This window comes from Felis catus, chromosome F1 (assembly GCF_018350175.1).
Source record: "Felis catus isolate Fca126 chromosome F1, F.catus_Fca126_mat1.0, whole genome shotgun sequence".
NCBI lineage: Eukaryota > Metazoa > Chordata > Mammalia > Carnivora > Felidae > Felis > Felis catus.
In genome coordinates this window covers 8,901,069-8,919,704 of record NC_058384.1, presented here as the reverse complement: position 1 = coordinate 8,919,704, position 18,636 = coordinate 8,901,069, and the positions used below count along the sequence as shown (strand labels likewise).

The following is an 18,636-nucleotide window of genomic DNA, read 5'->3' as shown; positions in this document are numbered from 1 at the left end:
AAGTCACTTAAGATACCAGAACTCTTTTGCATAGATAAGATCCAGCATGCTTGTTAATAGGCAAATATCCACTTGTCTTACTTACATTGGATATTACACTAATATAAATGCTATGTAATGAAATGCTAATAAAGAAGTATCAGATTTGGCACCTAATTCTCCCTTCTGTGTTCAAGCTTTGTTCACCCCAGTGCCATATACTTTCTGAATACAAGGCTCATGTGTAATCAGGAATCATTTGGTGAATATTTCTGAAGCTCATTTCCTGACATGAGGCCACAGAGGACACATTGGGTTGACAACTGTGATGCTCCAGAAGGGGCCCATGCTGGAATGAACATCCACACCACCAGGACCTCTGAATGTGTCTTGATCACTCCTTCCCTTCTTCAGTGACTCTCCTAGGAAGGACAATAGCAAAGGGGGGGTTTGTTCTAATTCTTACCAGACTTACTGATCTATCACACTTTGTTATAGAAGTCAGTTTCCACATCTGTAAGATGGGAATGTTAAGACTTATCACCCGACATTGTGTAAAAACCATCCATAATATAAGCAAAGTGTTGAGCAGACAGTGATGTGTGTTTACACCTCTGTGGATTTTCACGTGCACTTTCCTCTTTTTGAAATAGTTTTTCACCTTGAAAATTCCTGCCATTCCTTGTAGACTCAGCCTGATGCCACCTTGTCCTTCAGCATCCTCTTTTTGTAGTGGATCAGACATTCCTTTCCTTCTAAAATTCCCATTATAGAAAGTCTCCCTTTGTCTTGTTATTCTTAGTGAATATAATATGTTGCCCATATTTTACTGCAAACTGCCCAGACAGATTAACTTCACAATTAAGACAAAGAATTTGGGAGTCAGACAGCCCCGGTTCAAGCCTTCACTCCATCAGTGTTTCAATCTCTCTCTGACTCAGTTCCCCATGTATAAGAGGGATATCAATAACCCTTCTTCATGTATGTATCTGGTAGACTTCTTGGCAGTAGACATACAAATAAGCTTTGTTAAATGAACAAGACGCTGCTTGTGCCATTGTGGAAAGAAACGCTACTTTTCCCTCTCTTCTAGTCTATTCTATTTAATAGACACGTTCCATGACTGCTGTGTAACATCCATTGGTTACATCTCAGAAAAATTTCTGGAGGAACAGCCAGAACTTAAATACTCTGAAGTGATTTTCTTTGGTTGTGCTTATAATAGTAGAAGGTATTAATGTTTAATTAATTTCTGTTAAGAATGGCAATATACAATATTATTATTTCTTTAAACTCTAGTCTGGGTTATTTAAAATGTACATTGATCGGGTCACCCCTCTTCAGTTCAGAGCCAGAATTAAAATAAAACAGTCATCACTGTCGCTTCTGTTCTCCCACACACACATTCCTGCTGTCTGAAAGGACCCAAAGCAAATGTTCCTGATATATTTGGAAGGGAACAAAAATTAGTACGGAACAGCATTTGACCTCTGTCTTACATTAATGTGAATCTTAGGCTGCCCTACACGAATTTCCGAAAGTGACATATCTCCCTGTGGGATCAGTGACAGGGGGACAGCTGGCCAGCCTCAGAACAAGCTTGGCCCCATAAGGGCTGCAGGGCTGTCCTGTTAGAAAAGCAAGGGTAACAGACTCCTCCCCAGCTGGTGCCTTTGTATGGACTTTCTCATCAAGGGTAGTTACAGAACCAGGGTCAAGGAGTCACAGATCTATGGGGATTTGGTAACAATAGGATTATGTTCTGTTAGTCTTAAGAATTCAGAAATTCATGAATATTGAAGAAATGCATGTGGTCACCATAAGAAAATATTGATTAAACTTCTGTACCCAAGTGTCAGCATATTAGGAGTTAATAAAGTGAACCAAATTGATTGGTAACATTGATCTCTAACTCAGGCAGTGGAATTAGACCTTGGGTGGGTAAAGAACTCAAAACCAGTAGACAAACCCTGTGTCTTTGCAAATAGGTCTAAAGTTTATTCTTTGGTTCCATATTATCAAAAATATTCTTTAATTTAATATTTATGTATGTGTGCGTGTGTGTGCCTGCATATATGCATGTATGTATGTGTGTATGTATTGACAGTCACTTGTAGACAGGATGCAAGACAGAGTTGAGTTCAGTGTGAGACCCCAAGGCATTCACATAAATCACGTTACAAACAGAATTACCTTGTCCCTCTGTTCTCCTCTTGAATGGTTGGTTGCACTACTGAATAACTCCTTACCACATCTTCACTCAAATTGGGATAAAAGAACTAACATCTCTTATGGGTGTATTAAGCTTTATGTACTTTCAGTGGTTTAATTCATTTAAGCTTAACTATAATACTTTAATTTAAATAGCATTGTTCTCATTTTACAGGTAAAAAAATCAGAGGCTTCCCCAGCCAGCAAATTTAAGACCTCAAATATGAATTTGAATCCTCCGTACTCCACAACTCATGCTTTCTGTCTTGCAGTAAATATTTTCCCATAAGAAAAATAATGCATTCTTACCGTAAAGCTCTAATGTAAAGCTCTAAATGCATGGTTAAAAGAAAGCATATCAACCATAATTCCATCACTAACATTTTAGTATTCTCTTTTCTGACTGTTCATTTTTTTGCTCAGTTGAGGTCATACTCTATATTAAACTTCCATATTGCGTTTCTATTTAATATTATATTTGAACATTTGAAATCTGAAACAAGATTATTTAAAAAAAATTTAAATGTTTATTTATTTTAGAGAGAGAGAGACAGAATGTGAGCAGGGGAGCAGCAGAGAGAGAGAGGGAGACACAGAATCTGAAGCAGGCTCCAGGCTCTGAGCTGTCAGTACAGAGCATGATGTAGGGCTTGAACCCACGAACCATGAGATCATGACCTGAGCTGAAGTCAGATGTTTAACTGACTGAGCTACTCAGGCGCCCCATGAAACAAAATTATTTATAAAGCATGTTGTGGTTGCATAATATTCTAGGTTATGAATACATTAAACCAACTTTTCTTATCAGACGTTTGAATTATTATCAGATTTGCTATTATAAATAAATTTGTAAATAAATTTTATTATATAAAAATAGCTATACATTGTGGATATCGTAAAAGATACATTCTGAGAGATGGTTCTGGGTTTTTGTATATTCAGCTTTTTTTTTAAGTTTATTTATTTTGAGAGAGAGAGAGAGAGAGAATGCGAGTGGGGAGTAGCAGAGAGAGAGAGAGAGAGAATCCCAAGCAGGCTCCGCACTTTTCAGCATAGAGCCCAATGCAGGGCTCAAACCCATAAACTGTGAGATCGTGACCTGAGCTGAAACCAAGAAGCACGCTTAACCGACTAAGCCACCCAGGTGCCCTATGTACATTTAACTTTTAAGTAACACTAATTTTCTCATTGTGACATCCTTAGCCACCTATTCTTGCTAAATTTGGAATTCTGTGCATTAACTAACAAATATTTCAAGCTCTTCAATTCTTTTTTTTTTTTTTTAATTTATTTTTGGGACAGAGAGAGACAGAGCATGAACGGGGGAGGGGCAGAGAGAGAGGGAGACACAGAATCGGAAACAGGCTCCAGGCTCCGAGCCATCAGCCCAGAGCCCGACGCGGGGCTCGAACTCACCGACCGCGAGATCGTGACCTGGCTGAAGTCGGACGCTTAACCGACTGCGCCACCCAGGCGCCCCCAAGCTCTTCAATTCTGATAATATCTTCCTTAATTTAATATTTGTTTGCACACTTATTTATTGGTGATTAACACCCCTCAGAGAGGATTCCAGACAGAGCCAATTTCATGTGAACCGCAAGGAATTCATATAAATCACATTCTAAGCCTGAGTACCTTGGTCCTCTATGGTTGGTGCATCAGTCTCCATCTTGTCTTCCCAGAAGAGAAATTCCAGGTATTTTCCAGGTTCCAGTACATTTCTAAGTGAACTTTTATTTGTTTCTATGACACCAGGTATTTGTCAATCATTTTAATATTTTATAGTATTTATCCTATTTATTTTACAAAAACTAATGACTATTGATCGTGGAGGTAGGAAATGGAAATTATCATGTATAGCCAAAGCGGCAATTTTTTATCCTCATTTGACCCTCACCAGCCTACAGTTATTTGACTATGTGTATGTTCCGTAATGAAAACACAATTAAGAAACATGTGAAATGTTGAAAATGCATGTAAAAGATAGTGCTTAAACAGTGAGGTGAAATTAGGGATATTAGAATGACTTTAGCAATTTGGTGATTGAAACTTCTCTTTAGAACGATTTCTTAGTTTGTGGCCTGGGGATGGTCTGTGCCAGAGTAACCTGGGGTCCTTTTGAAGAATGTAAATTCCTCTGCTTCCACCAGGAGTGAGAGGTGGAATAAGAAATGGCATTTTAATACATTTCTCAGGAGAATCTTCGCCACTTTAAATTTTGAAAACAATTGCCCTTAAAACTTCTTTTTCCACTGGTCAGCGTTTCCATGTTTGGCATTTGAGTGGGTTTTCAGAAATATGTGATAAATTCAAGGAATGGCTGTAGTACATAATACTGGTAAAGGCTACTCATACACATATCTAAAATTGCTTGAAAACTTTCTATGCTCTGCTGTTCCATAATCTATGAAATTGCTAGTTTCTTATTACAGGTATCAATCATTTTTTTCTCATTTGTCCAATCTTGGATTTGTCTTTTGTTGTTTCCTGTTTTTAATGACAGGACAATTAGGTGTGTGTGTGTGTCTTAAATTATCAGTGTGTGTTAACCAATTTATTTGCTTACAGTTGCCTCTTGCCATCCACTCTTGGCATCCAGGAGACAGTAGAGCATGGTGGCCAAGTGTGAGTCTGGGTTCACATGAACTGGCAGACCCTGACCAAGGAGAAGACCCTGGGCAAGTCAACCCAAATTAGGTGTTATTTTCATCTGCACTGTAGGAGCCAGTGTTTACAACAGCCATGTGCCTTGGTATTCTGTAAACTGTTTCTTTGTATATGCTGTATTCCTTTAACTTTTAAGATCTTAGTATGTATTTTTCTGAATCTATGAAGTAGTTCTTTATATAGCAAAGGTCTTAATCATCTGCCATGTTTACCGTAAATATTTCCACAGTATATTGTTTCCCTATACATTTACCCATGCTATTTTAGAAATATAGCATAAAAGTTTTAAAGTATATTCTGTCAATATATTAATATATTTCTTTGTTATGTCTTTCATTACTTTGCAACATTTGAAATCTATTTCCCATCCAAGGATGAAGTCAATTTTTGCCTATATTTGCTTTTATTTATATTTGAATTATAAAATTTGACAAAGAATAATATATTAATACAGGTTAATTTTAAGTAATATGAAGTAAATTAAAGTTAGGTAAAATGTATTTCATTACATAGTGTAAGGTGACATGTTTGGTGAATAACTAATACTTCTAATTTACATTAGACTAGATATTTGAATGCATGTTAGATTGTATATGTTTTATATATTGATTATATTTTGTATAAATGATATACTCATTTCTCTGCTTAAACAGCCCTTAGCTAACAAAATAATGGTCCTGATCCTGTTGGCTATGGGAATTTTCATAGTAACATAGATACTAATCAACAGAATGGTTGTTTTTCTCCTGATTTGAATGGTAATAAGTGAAAGTTTTACTGTTTCCCCATTAGGTATAAAGTGGGTGATTAATATGTATAAATATTTGTCATAAATATAATATTTGTTATATGTTATTTTATATTGGTTAATTATGATAGGGAAACGTTCTTCTGCAGTAAGAGAATATTTTGAAAATGTAGTTAGTGTGCACTCCTCCGTATGCTCATTTTGGGTATAGCTAACTGTGCTTTAGGGTAGGGACCCTACCCTAAAGAGGAGAGAAAGCATTTATTCAATGCTCAGCTTTTGAGTTTCAAAACAGACCTTCTATCTTCCACATCAGGACACTTTTGTTTGTGAAAAGAGGCACGTTTAATTATGTTAGGACAACAGGGTAGGCCCAGACTGTCCCCAGCTACATTGAGAGAGTCACAGTCATTCCAATCACAAAGGCTAGAGTTGGAATAATGCATGCAAATGTAAGAGGAATAAAAATCCTCAGAGCTGGTGAGACACCAGACAGTCGAAGGAAATGCAATGGATTTGGAAATTGTTCAATGTCCCTCAGAAGGGATTCTGAGCAGATACTCCAATTCCCTTCTGGGTCTAAATCCCCTGAAGGCAGAAGGAACCTGTGAAGTCCTAGTTATTCTTATCCTGCTAGTGTGAAGCTGACATGGCTGAGGGTAAGTTTAGGTACAGGCGGTTCAGTCAGGCTCATAGGACCGTGTCCAAACAGGGTGGCATGGGGAGCAGCCAAAGGAGTGAAGCATGTGCATGGGGAGCCAGTGAACCTGGCAAAGCCCCTTGATAGGGACCAGAAGGATGAAGGAGCAGATGTTGACGTCGACAGACACCTGGAGTGAGCCGGAAGACTAGTTTCAAGAAATGACAAAGGGAGGGGGAATGACCGCTAAGGACCATGGAGCAAGGATGTGTGTGACAAGATCGTGCTCTATATTTGGAAGATAATTCTGACAAAGTTATAGAAGATGTACAAGGGGAGAGATGTAGATGGAATCTGTAAACACCCAGCTACCAATACCGGAAATCATCCAGTCATCTTTGCTTTCCTCTCTCCCTCAGCCAAGCTTCCTGTATAGCTGAAGACCAAGTCCCATTGTGATCTTGAATCTTCTTGCTCTAACTCAGATCTTCTTTACATAATTCATGTACTTTGAAATGACTTTTTTTCTGCCACTCCTTCCACATTTCACTAGCTCTTACTCTTAGGAGGTAAGCCATGGATCTCGCTGAGAGTCTATTAAAATGTATAGACCTGCTCAGTCCAATATGGTAGCCAGTAGTAACACGTGGCTATGGAGCACTTGCATGGTGTTGGCTAGTCCTAATTAAGATGTGCTGTCAGTGTAAAATTCATACCTGATTTCAAAGATTTCATATTTTGAAAGGATGTAAAACATATCATAATTCATTTTTTATTATATTTTGAAAGGATAATATTTTGGATATATTGGGTTAAATAAATTAAACTTTCTATTAAAAATAATTTTACCTGTTCCTTTTATTTTTTATGTGAATTCTAGATGATTAAAGTTACATGTATGGCTCACATTACATTTTACTGGGCAGTCCCAGTATAGATACTTGCTTTAGAAAAATACACAGTCATGTGAACAATTTTTTTTCAATATATGAAGTTCATTGTCAAATTGGTTTCCATACAACACCCAGTGCTCATCCCAAAAGGTGCCCTCCTCAATACCCATCACCCACCCTCCCCTCCCTCCCACCCCCCATCAACCCTCAGTTTGTTCTCAGTTTTTAAGAGTCTCTTATGCTTTGGCTCTCTTCCACTCTAACCTCTTTTTTTTTTTCCTTCCCCTCCCCCATGGGTTTCTGTTAAGTTTCTCAGGATCCACATAAGAGTTAAACTCTTATGTGGATCCTGAGAAACGTGAACAATTTAAATGCATATTTAATTGCTGGCATCTATAATCCTATGTAGGATTGGTAGAATCCAGGTAGAAAATCGTAGACCCAGGGGCGCCTGGGTGGCTCAGTCGGTTGAGAGTCCAACTTTGGCTCAGGTCATGATCATGCAGTGTGAGTTTGAGCCCCGCATCGGGCTCTGTGCTGACAGCTCAGAGCCGGGAGCCTGCTTCGGATTCTGTGTCTCCCCCTCTCTTTGCCCCTCTCCCGCTCATGCTCTGTCTCTCTCTCTCTCTCTGTCAAAAATAAAAATAAACATTAAAAAAATTAAAAAAAAAAAGAAAATTGTAGATCTAATCCATTCTCCAGAATGCTCTCTGACGGAGCTTTCAAATAACAGGTATAAAAATGTCATGGCTGGATCTCTCATTACCTACAACATGAGATATGAATTACTGTAATATGAATTTCTGTATAATATTTACTTTTCCAGTCCTTTTTCCAGACACATCCTGAGCACACACATCCTGTCCTTCAGTTTCTCCAAACAATTTGACCTTCTCCCAAACAGATATGTATATAGCTTTTTTCCTTTTCTCAGCCTCTTCCCTCAGCCTAGGTATTGCCTCCTTCCTAGTTTTCCTGTCTAAAGACTCCTCATTCAACAAGTTTCCATTCAAGTCTCATTTTCTCTGTTAATCATTTTCTGGCATCAAAGTTTGAGGTAGTTACTGCTATAGAATCATTCTGTCCAATTGCAGTGTATTCACATTACTATTATGTCAATGTACTTCATGTTGCAGTTATATATACACATAATTAAGGGTATTACACATAGATGTATGTATCTGTCTTCCATACTGCAATATGAACTCTTTTAATCAATGACCTTAGTCGTTAATAGTAACAAAACCTAACAACACAAATAAACAAGAACAACACCAAGTGAAAGAGAAAGTTGACCCCAAGTTTCATATGAATTGACCTCTTTCTTAGCATATTGTGGGTGCACCATAAAAGTTCGTAATGAACGAAAAAGAAATCTTAGAGAAAAGATCACGTATTAGATTTCTGTTTATGTTAATAAAGGCTCAAACTATGTGAATAGAATTGTGGAAATAGAAGAGAGATCAAAGAGATCTATCCCATGTTTGGATAGAGAAAATAAGAGAAAAAAGAGGCCAAAGAGCACTTTGAGCCCACGTGATGGAAATGAATGATGGATGGATGGAATGATGACAGCATTACTGGAAATGGTGGGAGGCTGGGAAAAGCCAAGATGACAGAAAGGTTAAGACAGAGCACAGAAAGCTAGGTGCTGAGCTCAACTGGGTGTCCGGTAACAGCAGGGTATATTATGAGGAGATTCCAGCAGTTACAAAACATTTGACTAGAGAGTTTGGGTGACACTTGAAAATTATCTGCTTAAAATTTGTAAACACGGCCATGGGAGATGTGATCAAGGGAGAATACGCGGAAGAGAAAGAAGAGAATCAAGGCCGGAGTCCTGGGTGATAACACTTAAGGGTGGGAAAGAAGAAGTGAACCCAACAAATGAGATAAAGACAAAGAAATTAGAGATGGAGAAAGAGAGGGAGAAAGTTATGCCGGAAAAAAAAAAAAAAGAATGGAACAAAATAAAATGTATGCAAACTTGGGCAAAAATAAGTATCAAGATGATGAGGAAGTTGTGAGTGTTAAATGTCACAGAAATCAAGGGTGATGAGGACAGAGAAGAATCTATTAGATTCTATGTATGTGAGTAAAATTTCTTTGCAAGGAATAGACATTGTTTGGGCACTTCAAGCAGAAAGGGACTTATTATATGAAATTAGGTGTTTATGAAGTTGTTGACAGGGAAGGAATAGTGAAAATCAGGGGCTGATGATTGGTTTCAAACTCACATGGTCCTCGTGGAAATCGGTGGTCAGCATGGTTCTGCTTTTGTTCCTGCTGGTGTCACCACACCCCTCCACCCAGGGAGCTGACCACACTTGTCCACTTCAGGAGGAAGATGGTGATCACCTCACTTCAGACTTCTAAGTCTCACAGGGATGCATCTCATTGGTGAAACCTAACCGAGCCTGGAACTGTAGTTGCAATGGAGTCTGAAAATTGTTGTTTTTATCATTTCATCCCTTTCGACCTTGAGTGGGAGGATGAGGATTGAGGAAAAATAGATACCAAATATCAGTTAACCTTATCCAATATTTTGGGATGAACAAGTTACATGTGACCCGTGAAAGAATGGTTTTTGCAAAGCGGTAAGATCTGAACGCAGATCTGAATAGGTAAGAAATGCAGAGTAAAATGGAAGAGCGGCAGTTGAAGCATAACCACCCTTTTGAGACGGTTCACTATTTTCTTGCAGGTTCGAAAACACCTTGCGCTTGTTAGGAGAATAGCCTCTGGACTAAATCTCAGCTATTCCACTTACTAGTTTTGAAATTCAGAGCAAGTAGCATAAGCTCTAACTATCCACTTGCTTATTTGTAGGATGAGGGTAATAGTAATACTTGCAGAATTCACTCTGAGGGTGAAATTATTCAATCCTTACCGAGTGCTCACAATAGCACTGGGCACAATGCAGCATACAAGGCTCTGGTACTCTTGTTAGTTGGGCCCCATGCCCTTTTGAGTAGGACCCCTAGCCACCATAACACGAATTTCCTAATTTTTATCAAGTGTTACATTAGTTTGCTAAGGCTACTGTAACAAAGTACACAGAACGGGAGGCTTTACCAACAGAACTTTCACACAGTTCTGGAGATTGGAAGTCCAAAATGAAAGTGACAGCAGAATTGGGCTTTCCTGAAGCCCCTCTCCTTGGCTTATAAATGGCTGTCTTTTCCCTGTGCCTTCAAATGGTTTTTCTACTGTGTGACTGAGTCTAAATTCTCTCTTATAAGGAGGCCAGTAAGACTGGAGTAGGGCTCAACCTAATGACTTCATTTGAACTTTAACTCTTAAAAGATCCTATCTCAAATATAGTTATATTCTGAGGTACTTGGGGTTAGGATTTTAGCCCAAGTACCAAAATTAGCCCAAATACCAAAATCAGCCCAAGTACCAAATTTAGTCCAAAATTTAGCCCATAATAGGTGTATCTGACTGAAAAAACTTTACATTTTATCCTTTGGGGAGGGAAATTTGGAAGCGTGTTAAAGGACTAAGTCAGATACAATTTTTCACCAGAGGAAGAACTAAGAAACTCAGTCATTAATTGGTTTGCTTGAATTCACACAGCTGATAAGTGGCAACAAATTCTGCCAAGTTCTAACACAATGTTGTTATACACTTGACCTCAGAGCCTCTTATTTATGTCATCTAAGCCTGAATACTTCTATATATATAAGAACAATTCTTATAGCTTCCGTTATTTAGATATTGGATTAAGTAGTGCTCTTATCCCATTAGGGTGGAAAAGGCAGAGAACTAGACGCTTTTACAACAGAGATTGAGTAAAAGACAAAAATACGAAAAAGCCCTTGGGTAGGGCCGTCCCAAGAAGGCAACTTGCTACTGTGTGGCTACATGAAGTCTCCACCAACTCCGTGTAAAACCTGTTACTGGAATCCTCTAGCTCAGGCCCCATGGCTGCTTTTAAAGCAGTCTGTGCCACATATGTATCTGACTGATGTGGTCAGTGTGGTCATATCCAGCTTATTAATAAACTCTTTTGGCCTTGCCGATTGCCTAGAAGATTCCAGATTTCCCCAACTACTCTGTTTGCTGGACAACTATCATCAAGTCTCAAGTAGCACAGCCATCTCTGTCCTACTATTTAATGATTGGGCATTCTAATAGTATAATGTACTCACTTTGAACAGGTGATCTATTCTTTTTTCTTTTAATGTTTATTTATTATTGAGAGACAGAGGACGAGCATGGGAGAGGCAGAGAGAGGGAGAGACACAGAATCCGAAGCAGGCTCCAGGCTCTGAGCTGTCAGCACAGAAATCCACGCGGGACTCGAACTCACAGATTGCGTGATCATGACCTGAGCCGAAGTCGGACGCCCAGCCAACTGAGCCACCCAGGCAGCCCACAGGTGATCTTTTCTAATCAGGAATTAAACAGTATATCAACTCTTCCTTCATCGTCCTCTGTGAGGCGTAGGCTTTAGAGGTTAAGGAAATACACTTGAATTTGATCCTAGCTCTGTCTTGCCCGTTAATGGTTTTGTAACTTGGTGCAGATTTTAATCTTCCTAACCCTATTTTTCTTACCTGTACAGAGGTAATAGTAGTGACTTCCCTTAAAGGTTATTGTGAGTATTAAGAAAATGCAGGTAGCACGAGTTGCATAGTCTATGGTATATAATATGTACTCAATAAATATTAGCTATTATTAATATATATAACTAGTTATGTTACATATAATATGTAATATATATAATATATAATAAGTCTTGGAGGAGGAAAAAATGCACATGGGGAAAATAGCTGAAAAATAAGCTTCTAGTTCATATTAAGCAACTGCTATTTGGGGGTTAAGTTTCCAAATTTATATGTCACATATAAAATTTTTGTTCAGAGATCTAATCTCCCTTTTCACAGCTCACTCTTATTGACATTTCCAATTTTTGCCATTTATTTTATTATTATAAAATAATTCTGTGATTTAAAAAGTACGGAGGGGGCGCCTGGGTGGCGCAGTCGCTTAAGCGTCCGACTTCAGCCAGGTCACGATCTCGCGGTCCCTGAGTTCGAGCCCCGCGTCAGGCTCTGGGCTGATGGCTCGGAGCCTGGAGCCTGTTTCCGATTCTGTGTCTCCCTCTCTCTCTGCCCCTCCCCCGTTCATGCTCTGTCTCTCTCTGTCCCCAAAATAAATAAACGTTGAAAAAAAATTAAAAAAAAATAATAAAATAAGACAAAATAGAAAAGAGAAATGAGGAGAAAATATCAAAGTGCACGTAATAAGGACAAATCTTCTTATGTGAACTTTTTGTTTCACTTGTTTCAGACTTGTACATGATTACATATTTATATACGTATACACAGTCACTATGTGAATTATGTTTATGTATTATAATTCAGAAAATTAGATTTCTTCCCATGATTTCTATTGAAAAAATCCTAAAAATGGCTGAGGTGGAAGATTTGAAAATGCTACAACAGACCTGCTGTCCAGTCTTCAGCATCTGAGTGAAGAGGAAGCAATGAGATGATAGTGCACTATCAAGGCAGTGCTTCAAGACCAAGGCTTCCATCCAGAAACTTGAGACAGGAAATGTACCCTCAGTCCTTCTTCTCCCATGTAAACCATTCACTGCCTAGGAGTGTGTATAGACAAGAGTGCACCCTCCATCCTGAACACCAATACCTCTGAGAGCCGAGGTGGGGTCTTACTCTTCCTTGTGTTCTCCATCCCTCCCACTACCCAGTGACTTTCAAAGTAACATGCATGAAATAGGCTTTTCACTAAATGTTTGTTTTTTATGGGGACCTGGGATTTATATTTATTATAAATGGTAAGATATGTGGACACAGAAAAGACTGTCATGAAGAAAGAAGTGTTTTACACTCACAGATTCTGGAAACAAGAACCACAGCATGTCATGCAGGGCCACATGGGGAAACACCGAGGTCAGTCAGGAGGTAGAGAAAGTGAGGGAAGAACATGGGCCTTTACTGTGATTTCTATGGGAAGGAATGGATGAAACAAGCTAAGTGAGTTTTGGATCAGTTATTTTGAATTATTTCAGTGGCCTCTGGGGCCAAGGAGCTGTCCCGAGTTGTCTGGTACCTGACCCTCGGGTGATTAGGGCAGGTGGATAGTGGCCCAGAGTGTGAGAGCCCACGAAGCAAGTGGTTGGGTATATGGGCTCAGAATTGTTGGTTTGCAAATGAAAGGCATACTGAAAGGTGAACTGTTTGCTATCTCTAGGAATTGGCTGGTCAGAACCAGCATCAGCAAGACCTCAAGATATCAAAGCATCAAAAATACAGAAATTAAAGAGCTATGATTAATGATTAACACAGTTCGAGAAATGGACATAGACTGAGTAATGAAGTTGTTTTGTAATAGTTGTGCTGTGAAGCATACAGCAGAATATATGTGTATAATTTTATGTTGTTCTCTCTCTCTCTTTCTCTCTTTGTCCCCTATTAATACGTCTAGTTTGGTGCTTGGTATTCATTTTTCTTTTTTTTTTTCAACGTTTATTTATTTTTGGGGGGACAGAGAGAGACAGAGCATGAACGGGCGAAGGGCAGAGAGAGAAGGAGACACAGAATCGGAAACAGGCTCCAGGCTCCGAGCCATCAGCCCAGAGCCTGACGCGGGGCACGAACTCATGGACCGCGAGATCGTGACCTGGCTGAAGTCGGACGCTTAACCGACTGTGCCACCCAGGCGCCCCAATATATTTAAATATAATAATAATCTTGAGTTAGTAGATATAAATTAGTTTCTGCATGAGAGGAGATTCATTAGAACATCACTTTGCATCAAACCAGGAGTTATAATATATTAAATGAATGTATCTACTCATATGGAATCCTACTTTTTTGGCATAATAAAGCAAAGAAAGAGTGATAATAGTGGTTTATATTTGTTAAGATTTCCAGGTAAGATACAGAATGCCCAATTAAACTTGAATTTCAGATAAACAACAAAAATTTTTAGTATAAGTATGTTTCTCATACTTTAGTACAAGTATGAGATAGACTAAAGAAATATATTGTTGTTTTCCTAAAATTCAGTTTAACTGGGTATTCTATACTTTATTTTTTATTGTTTTTCCTTTGGCTAAGTCTAATACCTTAATGTGGTAGACAGAATTCTAAAAATGGCTCTCTAGGACTCCACACCCTAATCTCTGGAACCTGTGAGCACGAGGAATTTCCACTCCCATGATTATATGATGATATATACAGTTCTATAGAACACAACTGACCTTAAGATTGGAAGGTTTTCCAGTGAGCCTGATGTAAGCAAATAAGCTTTTATAAGCAGAGAGCTTTCCCTGGCTGATGGAGGAAGAGGGAACAGAAAAGAGGGCAGAAGAAGAAATCAGAGAGATTCAAAGTGGGGACAAAGTGAAGACTCTACACTCCATGGCTGACTTTGAAGATGGAGGGGGACCACATGATAAGGAGTATGGGCAGCTTAGAAGATGGGAAAATTGCAAGGACCTGAATTCTGCCCAAACGTGAATGAGCTTGGCAATGGATTTTTTTCCTAGATGCTCCAAATAAGAACTCAGCCCATCTAATACCTTGATTTTGGCTTTGTGGCAAACTGCACATCGTACCCAGATGAGCCCATCTAGACTTTGGATCTACAGAATAGTGAACTTATATTATGGATATTGTGATTAGCGTCTATGTTTGTAGTACTTATGCAGCAGGAGAAAATAGATATAGCCTTTATATACATTTGTTTTCAATACACTTCACATATATTTTAAAACTTGATTTTCAAATGGAAGATAGACACAAGATGAGTTTTACTGCAAAGTGTAAGGTCCCCTGGTTTTGCAGATATAATTAAAAATCAGATTGTGAGGAAGGCTTTGTTTTGTTTTGTTTTGTTTTTGTTTTAAACAAGTGTTATAATAAAATACTTGAAATAAGGCATGGATGTTTGTGAAAACCTAGATTGTTTGTTCTTTGCTTTTTTTTTTTTTTTTAATCTCTCCCTAATTTTCCAGATATGAAAGCCATCCTTTTGGAGAGGATTTCCCACGTTTGGTACCATGGAAGAGTTTTTAAAAGAAGTGAGCTTTAATGGGATTGAAAACTAAAGAAGGAGTCAGTTTGGGGGCCTAAAGTAGAAGAGATAGAGAGGATTAAGGGCCTACATATAAAGTACCAAGGGAGTAGCTCCAAAATTATTCTGTCACTTTGGTTGTAGAGATAATCCAAGGCTTTGTGTGTGTTCTACAGACCCCTAGCCAAGTATTAAGTTCAAAAGCAGCCTGCTCCATTTTTCATTCCACATCTGAGCATGGCCAAGGAATAGGATTAGAAACCAGTGAGCTGGGGCTCATACTCTGGCCCATGGGGCTTTGAGAACATGATCCATGTTTTCACAAAGAATGAAGACTGACAGTACGGAAGCTTGCCTGTTCTGGCCTAAGTGTTCACACTGCTGAGAGATAGCGTGTCCTGAACTATACCAGGTGTTTATTGTAAGGGCCACCCCAAACAGCTCCGCAGAAGGAGATTCACACCATTTTCTTCACCCCAGCTTTCTCTGACTATACACACAAATTCTCTCTTATTTCCATTGTCTGTAAGGTCAATAGCCCTTTCCTTTTAACCTAATAGTTAAGATCGTAAGCCCTAGAGGCAAATCAACTTGGGTTCAAATACTGGATGTAGAAAAAACTCTGATTTTCAGCAAATTACTTAACTTCTCCAAGCCTCAATTTCCACATCTGTAAAGTTGGAATAATAATAATCCAACTCATAGGGTGTGATAAGAATGAAATAATATGTAAATGAAGTTATCATTATGCTTGGCATATGTTATACATTTTTAATAATTAATACCATTGATTTTATTCATTATTTGTACTATAATTAACTGTTCATTTATGTTCATCTCTTACCAGATTATGAGTAAGTTTGGAGTGTAGTGGCCATATCTTACTTCTATTAATTTCCCTGAACGTCTACCATGATGTTTGGCACATAATAGATCCTCAATAAATGCTTGCTGAATGAATGGATTGATGAGTCAGAAATTGCTTTGAAGTGTCCCTGCTAGAAAATGTGTTTGGCTGCTTTTTTAAAAAATGAAAAGTATGCAGTGGGTTTGGGTAAAGACATAAGTTTTTCCTTACCAGGTCTGGGACAACACATTGTCAGCATCCCTGTAAACTTGGAAAGAAAGAATTGGATGGCATGCTTTCCAGATATATCACATTAAGTGACAGGCCAGCTAAGTTTCAGTCTTGTCCCCATGTACTTTTTTAATTGACCAGCCATGGCAACTACCCAATCCAATGGCTTGCCGTCTCTGCCCATAGTCTGTTTCCCTAAATTTATCCCCATTATCAAAGTGAGAAAACTGCTCCCAAACTCACTGCCATGTGGACATACCAGCATGGTGTTAGTTCATATTTTGCCTGAGGTGTTAGAGCCATGTGGATGCACTTGAAAAACAGGAAAGCCAAAACGATTCCCAAAGGATTCCAGAAATTACTTTTGGAAGCACATTTAAAAAAATTCCAAGTGGATGTGTCTGGAGTAAGAAAAGCCTGCAAATGTGTATGTCCACCTTCAAAGTTAAAGTTTCTCTAACTCAATTGCATACTTATGGGTTTGTTGTTTCTAAATGTCTGGTAAGATGCCCTGAACTATTTGTGTACTATCACATACATCTCCATATTTCAGTGCAATTTTCCATCTAAAAACTTTCCACATTTTTCCATGGAGATAATGCAGTTTTCTTAAATCCACACATACTCCTTATGAGTCAAGTAACCTACATCATTATTCTCAGACAGGAAGTTTGTCTGTGTGTTTGTGTATGTGTGTATAGGCACACATGTGTGTGTGAGATGGAAAAGTAATGTTTATGTTTGACTATTCAAAAGATTTCACTGATTTCCTTCCTCATTTCTAGAATATGGTCCTCTTTCATAAGACATGTTTCTGTTGGAAAGATTCATTTGGTTCCTAAAACCAATCACTTATACCTAATAGAGTGTTTGTTCAACAAACATTTTTGAGCACTATGTGCATAAGGCTCTGATAAGAATTCTGGAAAATGCAAAGTGATACAACAAAGCTCTGGATAAATAAGAGTCTGGTTGTATACAATTATACAAAATGCAAGCAAAAGCAGAAATGATACCGCTTATGGAGTTCAACAAAGAGTGATCATTTCTGGCTCTAGTGAGCTAGAAAGACTTTGGAGGAGGTGAAATTTGAACTCAACCTTGAAGTATGGGCAGGATTTTTGTCAATGGAGTAAAAGAAATATGGTGGGAGAAACTTCCCAAAAGGTAGATGAATAAGGAACAAAGAGAGAGAGCTAACAGATTATAGGAATGTGTCAGGAATGCATACAGGCTTGTTTATCCAGAACAGAGCTTTTATGTTGAGAAGGAATAGGAGGAATATTTGCAAGGTAGACAAAAGTCACTAGAAAGGTCAAGAATGGCAGCTGTATCAGGACTCATTAGTTTGTAAATAACAAAATACAAGATAAATAAATGACTTAGAACTCTTCAGGAAAACAAATAAACAAAAGAACCCAAAATTAATACAATTCCAGGCTTCAGGAAAATAAGGTGTTGGAAATACCCTGTGGCACTTCAAAGAATCAAGAGAAGACTATAGGAACCAGAAGAAGGGATATAACCAGCAATCAGTGACTCCAGGACTCCAAATCCCCCTTCCATTTGCTTTATTTTATCCCTCTTGTTTAGTTGTATTCTTTTCTGGTATACAAATCTTTGCAGAATAGAGTTAAAAACAATGGCCACCTATAAACCCCCACTTCACATACCTCTACTGTCATGCTGTTAGAAGCAAAGCTGCCTCTTCTGCTCTAAATCAGGAAACAAAGTGATTGGACTCTAATTTACTTAACTTCAGTCACATGACCACCCTAGTCCAATGACGTAACAATGGGAATTGCCATTATGATTGCCAGGCCTGTATCACATGCCCACCCTGTCATCCTATGAGAAATGAGCAAGCTTTCTGGAAAAAACAAGTACAGTAACAGCCACAATTTATTGCACCATGCTAAGAGTTTTATTCTTTTTGAATTAATTCACTCATTTATACATTTATTTCTTTGATTTTCATCATATAGACAAAGGGGAATCATTAAAGGTGTTTTATCTAGTAAATAAACCAATCAAAGCAGAGATTATAGTGTTCTCCAGGGTAGACTGGAATGAAGAAGAGAAAGCTATTTGATTATCATACAAAAAGTGACGCAGCTGGAACCAGGGAGGGGTCATGTGAATGAAGAGAAAGGAAGTGACAAACTGGATAGTTAAGAGGTAGATCATTATGGAAGAGACAAGAAGACTGCAATTTAAAATATGAATAATATAGGAGTCAAAAATGACTATTTACTGACCAGAGTAAGGGAGACAATTAAGGCAATACTAATTGTAATTGGAAAGTCAGAATGAAAATTAGACTGAATAAGAAAAGAATATTCCATAATAATAACATTCTGGAAATAATGGG

The 18,636-nt window shown here is 38.3% G+C and overlaps 1 long non-coding RNA gene across 1 annotated transcript; it reads right to left on the bottom strand.

The window, feature by feature from the left end:
- Positions 1-217: 217 nt before the first annotated feature.
- On the bottom strand, positions 218-18,037 carry LOC123382863. The gene is made up of 2 exons (XR_006591953.1): positions 17,939-18,037; positions 218-401 (listed from the first exon to the last, which is right to left on the bottom strand). It is a non-coding gene; the product is annotated as an uncharacterized LOC123382863 (long non-coding RNA).
- Positions 18,038-18,636: the final 599 nt, after the last annotated feature.